This window comes from Dipodomys spectabilis, unplaced genomic scaffold (genome assembly GCF_019054845.1).
Source record: "Dipodomys spectabilis isolate Male_0828 unplaced genomic scaffold, ASM1905484v1 ptg000287l, whole genome shotgun sequence".
Classification (NCBI taxonomy): Eukaryota; Metazoa; Chordata; class Mammalia; order Rodentia; family Heteromyidae; genus Dipodomys; species Dipodomys spectabilis.
The window spans coordinates 4,311,108-4,320,323 of NW_024870964.1; positions in this window are offsets into that span (position 1 = coordinate 4,311,108).

The window sequence follows — 9,216 nt, forward strand, 5'->3', positions numbered from 1 at the left end:
CATTATGCATGCATATATATATGTGTACATATGTATGTAGATACATACATATGTACACATATATACACATATATACACTTGTAAATTGGGATCAATGACATTAGATATATATATTAATATATATTATGTATGTATACATATATAATTCTTGATCTCTTTTTACAATGAGTGACACCTGGGCTGCTCCCTTATGTTGGCTAGAGAAAATAATGCAATAATGTCCATGATTTTGCTGGTAGCTTCAGTTTGGCCTTGTTTCTGCTCCATTGTATAAATGCCCGTAAGTGGAATTGCTGGATCATAGTAGCTCTCTATTCAGTTCTCTGAGCAATTTTCATAGTGTTTTCCAAAGGGGTAAAACAAGATTACATTCCCAACAACAGGGTAATAGAGTTTCCTTTGGGCCACATCTATCAATAACTGTGATTGTTCGTTTTTTCATAATGACATTGTAACAGGGGTGAGATGGATCGCAGTGTTGTTTGGATTTGCATTTCTTTTATGGAGAGAGATGTGTCTATTTGTCATTCTTACTTCTTTTTCTAAGAAGTTATCTTTAAACATTTATCCCATATATTAATTGGGTTCTTGTTTATTTGAGGGTTTGTTTTTGTTGGGTTTAACTTTTTGATCTCTAAATATGGGTTAATTATGAAACCAATTGTCTGATGCTTAGCTAGTAAAAATATTCTTCCATTCTGTTCTCTTTCTATAAATCCTGCTAACTTTTTCCTTTGCCAGGAAGAAAATCTTCAGTATGATGCAATTCTATTCACACAGAAAGAATGATATTATACCATTCATAAGGAAATGGAAAGACTTGGACCAAACTTATATTAAGTGAAGAAAGACAGACTTAAAGAAATATAAGTTGTCTGATTTCCTTCATTTGTTGTATTAGAATGTGCCTCTAATTAGAATTAAAAACACTTGGATGGTAAAAGAGAAAATATTACACTTGCCCATGATAAATTATAAGAGATTCTAAACATTTATACAGTGATGTAAAAGGAGGATACCCTTTGGAGAAGATCACCAAGGCTAAATAGCTATATGAATGTCATCATATAAAATAATATTCATTAAAATAATCATTAGTGTTCATTAAAATAATTGCTTTTCCCTTCTGTGTTCTGATGCTGTATTTTTTATATTTCTGCACCTTTTGTCTCATATGTAAATTTGGAAAGCGCAAGGAAGAAAACAGAAATGGTGAGACACAGGTTAACAAAATACAGCAGGGCTACTCAATAGACACTACATTGTAAATGAACTATACAACTTATGGGGGAGGGAGGTTGAAAGGGAAAAACTGGGAGGATATGAGAGAAGAGGTGACACTTTTCAAAAAGAAATGTGCTCATTATTTGACTTATGTAATGGTAACCCTTCTGTACATGATCTTTAAAAAATAAAAAATGGACCTCATAAACAGGTAAGAATAGCTATACTATTAGATAAAATATGTTTTAAATTAAAATTGGTATGAAAGTAAAAAAGAGACAAAGAATGATATTAAATATTCATAAAGAAAACTCTCCATCAGTGGTATATAACAATTTTAATTATCAATACCATGAATCCTAGAGCTCCCAAATTCATCAGACAAATACTACATACCCTAAAAACATGCATACATCCACATACATTGTTGGTTGCTTGTACACATCATTCTTACCTCGGGACAGGCCACCCAGGTAAAAGCTTAGCAAAAAACTTCAGAGTTAAATAACTGCATTGACAAGCTATACCTAAAAGATATCTACAGAGTATTTCACCTAACAGCTTCACAATACATATTACTCTCAGCAGCCCATGGAATATTCTCCAAAATAGATCATATCTTAGATCACAAGAAAAATCTGTGAAAATTCAAAAATAAGAATGAAATTACTCTTTGTATCATGTCAGACCACGATGGGACCAAATTAGATCTTGGCATCAAGAGGCATCACAGAAAATTCTGAACCTCACAGTCTGAATAACACATTGCTAAATCATTAGTGAGTCACTGAAGAGATATGGAGGGAAGTTGCAATGTTTATGGAATTCAGTGGAAGTGAACATACAAAATACTACCACCTCTGGGACACAACAACACAGGCAATACTCAGAGGAAAATTTATGTTTTTGAGTATGTATATCAACAAATTAGAACAATCTTGAATCAGCACTAAGGTTGTGGCACTAGGTCCTTGAAAAACAGAAACAAGCCAAATCAAAAAGTGGTAAACAGAAATAATACAAATTAGATTAAAGAAATAAATGAATTAGAGTCTTAAAAAAACGTAAATCATAATTGACATTTATCTACTAGTAGCTCACATATTTGCCCAATGAATGTCAACCTAGGTATTTTCAGAGATAGACTCAACCAGCTAAAACCAGTGAACAAAACAACTTCTAGGATTCTAAGAAACTTTTTAAAATAAATTTACTCTGTTGTTCTTATTAAGGTGATTTATAGATGAATTACAATTACATAAGTCAGGTAAAGAGTACATTTCCTTTTGTGAAATATCTTCAGTTCCCTCACTTGTTCCCAGTCCCACACTCCTGTCACCACCCATGTGTTAAATAGTTCACTTTCGTCAATGTTCAATGAACTCCATTGCTACAATTTTTCGCTCTTTTCCCTAAAGCTCTGTGCCCACCCCTCACCTTCCTGAAGATATACAATGAATATACAAGTCATAAGGTAAAGAATACAGAATCATCACACAGTATAAACAACAAACACAAAACAAAAAAAGTGTTTTCTGTGTATCTCATAGTTTGTTTGCATATGTATATCTTGTTATATAAATATAATTGTTTTTTATCATAAAATTAATTCAGGGATTAAGGTGTGATAACATAATTTTGCTTTCTATTTAATAATGCTTTTTATTTTAATATGAAAGTTATAAGTAACACAATTCAAGTCCTAGTGCAATTTAAATGCTTTGATTTAATGTTAAATTTTCAAAATGCCTAATATTTCCATTTTGGCAACCAAAATGAAAAACAGGTATGTTTTATCCTCAAAAATATCATTATATCATATGTAAAAAAGTAAACTATATGTAATATTAATTCAGTGGAAATAAGGTATCAAATACTTATGCAATGCATCAATACCATAGATTTTGAAATTTATTGATAAAATTAATAAAACTTGTTTTAAGTAGATTAAGACATGAAACAAGTGATAATTTTCATTTCTAGGTGAAGTTGATATAGAAATTAGAGTTCTGTGTGCTTGATACGTTTCGATTTACACACATGATTGGCTCATCTCTATGTTATTTGAAGATAACTGAGAACAGGAGTAGAATAAAAAAATCACGCAAATGCTTAGCTGTATTTTGTGACTAAATATCTCTTTATTTTATTTGAAAAATCTGGTGAATTTATTTAAGTCACATCAACAATAATGAGAATAGCCCCTAGCTCCTTAAAAGACAGTAAGAAAAACAGGAAACAACAGAAAAAAATGAACCTCATTTTGCATGTGGTGTTTGTATATTTTGTTGCTTTGTAATTGTGGATTATGTGACTATACCATGAATTTGGGCTCAAATCAGAAGGGCTATTGGAAGAAAATTTCAAAATGTACAGCAGCTAACACAGTTGTGCAGTTGTTTGTAGGTTTCACTACAGTCGCAGCTGGACATCAACTGTACAAAGGAAATAATTCTATTGTTTTGCAGGCAAGAATGTGATGAAAAGCATACTTTTATCTTCTTAGATGAAATAAGAAGACCACACTTTAAAAGCTGACTAAATGATCAGCCTTTTGGATAACAGTACCATTTTTGGGGGGTCCGGTCGTGGGGCCCGAGCTCTGCGCTTCAGCGCTGTCCCTCAGCTCTTCAGCTCAAGGCTAGTGCTCTACCATTTGAGCCACAGGGCCACTTTCGGCTTTTATTCTTTTGGCTTATGTGGTGCTGAGGAATCAAACCCAGGGCCTCATGCATGCAAGGCAAGCACTCTACAATTGAGACACCTTCCCAGACCCAACAGTGCCATTTTTAAGGCACTCTAGATAATTCAAGTCCTGCATCCCTCCACAACACTAATGCCATTCACAAATCATTGCTGAAGGGAATTTCCAGTTTTATCTGATATTTCAAATTGCTTAGGAATAACAGAAACAATAATTCAAGTTGTTGAGAAAATTTACTTTAGAATAAGCAAACAAATCAGATTTAATTCCATTAAGGAATAATAATGGCAAGTCCTTTGTAATTTAGTATTAGACATTAGGGTAAAATGCCAGAAACAGACTCTGCAAGAAGGAAACAGGAGTCTTTGTTAAGATATATTAAAAATTATCTACAGACAGGTAAGTTTACCTATATTTTCTATTATATGATAACTTATTTTTGTCTGCTAATCAGAGAGTCAAAAATATTTTTAATTATGATATGAAAAATGCATCATCATGAATAAATGAAATCAGAGGAGTAGATGGCTCAAGAGCTGGTTGGTTCTGTGAAATGTTCTCATTATTTTGAATTATCTGGTTGGTTCTGTGAAATGTTCTCATTGTTTTGGTTCTGTGAAATGTTCTCATTATTTTGAATTATCTGGTGTTTTTGTATTGTGGAATTATGAATGTATTTTATGTCTGGGCAGGAAGATTATTAGATCATTGTCTGATACACAATGTCAGGAACTTAACCTGAGTGAAAGTGGTAAGTGTGTGTGTGTGTGTGTGTGTGTGTGTGTGTGTGTGTGTGTGTGTGTGTCTACCAGTCTGTATTTAGAAGGAAGTGTCTTATTTCTCTCAGGGTATATACTTAATTCTATTAGTTTTACTACTTTAATGACAGTAGATAAAGGTAACTAACATTTTGAGACATATGTTTATATTCTTTTGATTGCTTGAACAAACCAAAAATTTATGTTTGGGATATGAGTTTTGTGGAAGGTCAGCTGAAAATATAAACATTTGGTATATTGAGAAAGATATCAATGACAATCATTTCAGTATAGAACAATTTTAGACAAGTTGAATTATGGAAACATAAAAGTAATGTGATTATTTATTGCTTACAGTTTTACATTTTAGTTTCGTCAAGTCAAAATACCATTTAGTTCTACTGCATAAGAAGGAAAACCCTAAAAATTATAGTTTGTGCCCTATTTCATATTGGGAAGCTTTGTTTGTATCAATATGTTTATTTATTTTATTTCTGCTTTCCTATTCACAATTCTGTTTCTCATAGTAGTTTTCTAAGGACTTTTTCTTTCTCCCAATTTGGGGCTTGAACGTAACTCATGCTCAGTTTGCTAACAGTAGTCAGTCTTCCATTTGAACCATGCCCCAGTCCAGAAATTTTTGTAGTTAATTGGAAATAGAACCTCATGAACTTTCCTACTAGACAGAAAACCATTATCCCCCAAGTCTCATCCTTCTTAATCACTATCATTATAGAGATGAGTCATGGACCCCAACAGTCAATGACTTTTCATGTCTTATAGAATACACATGTTTGGTAGTAATTGTAATAATAAACTACCACAGCTTGAGTGCATTAACACTATAAATACATTTCCTATGAGTTGGTGGAACTAAAACTCCAAGATCAGAGCTTGTTTCTTCTAAGTCCTCTTTCCTTGGCATATTCAAGTCCTTCTGCTTCTCTTGGAGGAGACTTCAACTTAAATGCTACCATTGAGATTCTGTTTCTATATACAGTCACTTTCTAAGACAGTAGGTTTTTGATCTTTAGTATGATTTCAGTGGGACAATATCCAACGCATAACATATTACTTAATGGATGAAAGAAAATCTCTAATAGGAAATCATTTTTTTGTGGCATGGAAGATATGGTTATATTTATTTAATAGCAAAAAAAGTAAAGGCTTTATTAGAACTTGTTAAATGAGTATGAAATCTTGACCTTAGACATGCCAAATTCTTACCCTGGCACACACTTAAATTTCTAGAGGAACTGGAGGATTGAACCCAAAACACTTTACTTGTGAAACAGCATCTCTACTACTACCATATCTGCAGATTATAATTGGATTGCTTATTTTGAGGCAGTATCACTATGCCTGGGCATGCTTGGACTGTGGTCTTCCTAACACAAACATAAAACATTGCACCCAGCAAATGGTTAGAGTATCTGAAACTTCTTTTTGTGTTTGGGCTTGCCTTGAGATGGAATTCTCTAATCTCTGTTTTCCAAGTAGGTAATATTATTGGTTTGAGCAACTTCATCCAGTAAAAGTATACAATTTCAAAATATCTTGGTATTGCCTATATTTTTGCTTAACATATATAGCTAACCATAATTTTTTCCCTCTTTTGTTTAGTACTCTGAGTTGAAAACCTTGACTTTCTTGACATACATGTCATTGTTTTGGATGGAATCCCATCACAATAAAAAATATCCCCCAAAAGTTTATGTCAAAAATCATGGAAAAGAAGACTTCAGGTTGGAAAAAAAAACACTGATCTTGAAGTTATAAATGCAGTATATTTATAGTGTTCGTCAATGCTTTCCTAAGTATGATGAGGAAGGCGGAAATGGGAAAGATGTCAGGTCTCTGTAGAAATTCTGTAGTTGTCCCTTCATGTTTTCTTCCTTCATTAAAGCTTGCTTTATTAAAACGCTCTGGGTGTATATTGGTTGGACTGATTGGTAATTTCTCCAGGAAAAGAAGCTGATTTTAGAAGGCTGATGGTGTGGTAAATAAATGAATGACCAGAATGAACACAAATATTGCTAAAGAATGAGCTGGCCAGGTTTAATTGCTGAACAGTAAAACAAAGCAAAGTTTCAATTCTGATGATCCACATTGGAACATATATAGATAGATACTTATACATATACATATAAATATACATACACAGATATACATGAACAATTAATTCTCCAGTAGGGTATAGAGAAAGTTGGTGTGACAAGTATTAAACGATTTCAAACTGGTTGCAGGAAATGTACATTGAAATAGAAATAGTTTAGCATAGATTTTGCATAGGTTTGGTAAAGAATGTAACTTCTTCATTATATACTTTACAAATATCCTCAGTATGTTTTAAGTTTTTTTATTGTGAAAATACTGTACAGAGGGGTTACAATTACATGGGCAAGGAAATGAGTACATTTCTTTTTTGGGGGGGGCTGCGGGGGTCCAGTCGTGGGGCCTGAATTCTGGGCCTGTTTGCTGTCCATCAGCTCTTCAGCTCAAGGCTAGCGCTCCACCACTTGAGCCACAGCTCCATTTCTGGCTTTTTTGTTTTTGTTTATGTGGTGCTGAGGATTCGAACCCAGGGCCTTATGCATGCAAGGCAAACGCTTTACCTCTGAGCCACCTTCCAGCCCCATAATGAGTACATTTCTTATCAAGCATTGTTACCTCCTCCTTTGTTTCCCCTTACCACCCCTGTCCATCTTCCCCTTCCCAACCTCCCCAAAAACCCCAAGCCAAAATTGTTAAGTTCCTTTATCTACATAACATCTTGTATATCTCATTGATGCACTAGGTCCACTTATATCCCTATTTAAACAATTGGTTTTTCCCTTCCCCTCCACAAATTATACCAATAGCAAATACAGTGAAAACAGAGGTATTTTTTTTATTGCAGTAAGGGCACCTATATAGTGCTGAAAATTGGAATTATACAAAATAAGCAACATGGCTAGGCACTGGTGGTTCAAGGATGTAATCTGAGCTAGTTAAGAGGCTGAGATCTGAAGATCACAGTTCAAGGCCAATCTGAGTAAAAGTTCATTAGATTCTTATCTCCAATTAACCACCAGGGCAAATGGAATTCCAGTTCAGATTGTATGTCGAGCACTGACCTAGAACAGGAAAACACCATCCAGGCCCTGAGTTTAATCCATGGGATCAACAGAAACTAGAATATAAAATAAAACATTAAGTTAGATATGTTATAATCGAGCACAATATAATGAACTCTACATTGTTAGAAAGACTAGACTTGTGTTGGCTTTATAACCTATCATAGTCAGTGATATTGTCCATTTATTAAACAAAGTCTTACTCAAATTTACAAGTTTGAAGGTTTCAGTGTATGTTTAGTTGGTTTTATTGCTTTGGAGGGTGTGACAAGACAATATCAAGGTGGGGAGTATGTCAAAGAGAAAAGTTTTTGACTTAGAATGATTAAAAGATGAAAGAAGAAAGTAGATGAGAGTCTATGTTCTCATAGATTTCACACTGAAGAACTTAATCTCCAGAAGAACTATTCAGGTACTCTCCAGAGTCTGGGAAGAAATAGAAAGTCTTTCTGGGGCATTCTAAATTCAAATGGCAACAGCTTCACCAATGATAATGACATGTACAGGGGTGGAAGCAACTAGATATTTCTATAAATTCTAATTAGATCTCAGCAGACTAAATATTTTATGGAATTCCTATTAAAATATTTTCTTGCAGATGGAGTGTGTCTTTATACTACAAATGTGTGTACCTGTGTGTACGTATGTGTGTGTTTGAAAAAAACTAATATAACAATGTCATTTTTCTTCACAAACCATGAAAGTCGGCCACAATTCCCAATCAAATCCTTTCCAAGATTCAAACATTAAAGCTGTCCCAAAAGTTTTACCTGCCAACCCTAATACATCCACCCTGTTTAAGGTGGCCATGGTATAGGAAAACTTTTAGTCTTCCAATTACATTGTCACCAAGGAAACAACATACAATATTTCTTTTAAAAATACATAGATTGTAGAACACTTTAGCCAGAAAATTGAAGGAATATACTTTATGGGATTTAATTTAAATATTTAGTCACTTAGATGAATGTCCTATATCCACAACTCAGAGCTCTATTAAACTGCATAATTGCAAAACTCATCTATTACCACCTGTTTAATTTCTTTTTAAAGTGTTTTTTAAATGACAAGGATGAAAAAATTTAAATGGGTTAATATTACCTAGTATTACTTTAATTTTTGATTAATAGTTAAAACAAACTGACAGACTATTAGTCCATCAAGATTTACAGAGTACGTTTTTGGCTTATATTTTCATTTGTTCCTCTTTTTTTGGGGTGTGATATAAATTTTTTTTTCAAAAAGGCAATTTGGTCTTAACCATTAGCCACAAAATTTATGTTGTCATAGAATCAGAGGGTTTGTCTGATTAATTTAAGACAATGGTAGGCTCATTTTATGCCAACACAGAATATAAAAACCAATGACATTTTCACTGAACAAACACTCATAAAAATCATGAAATAATAAAGTA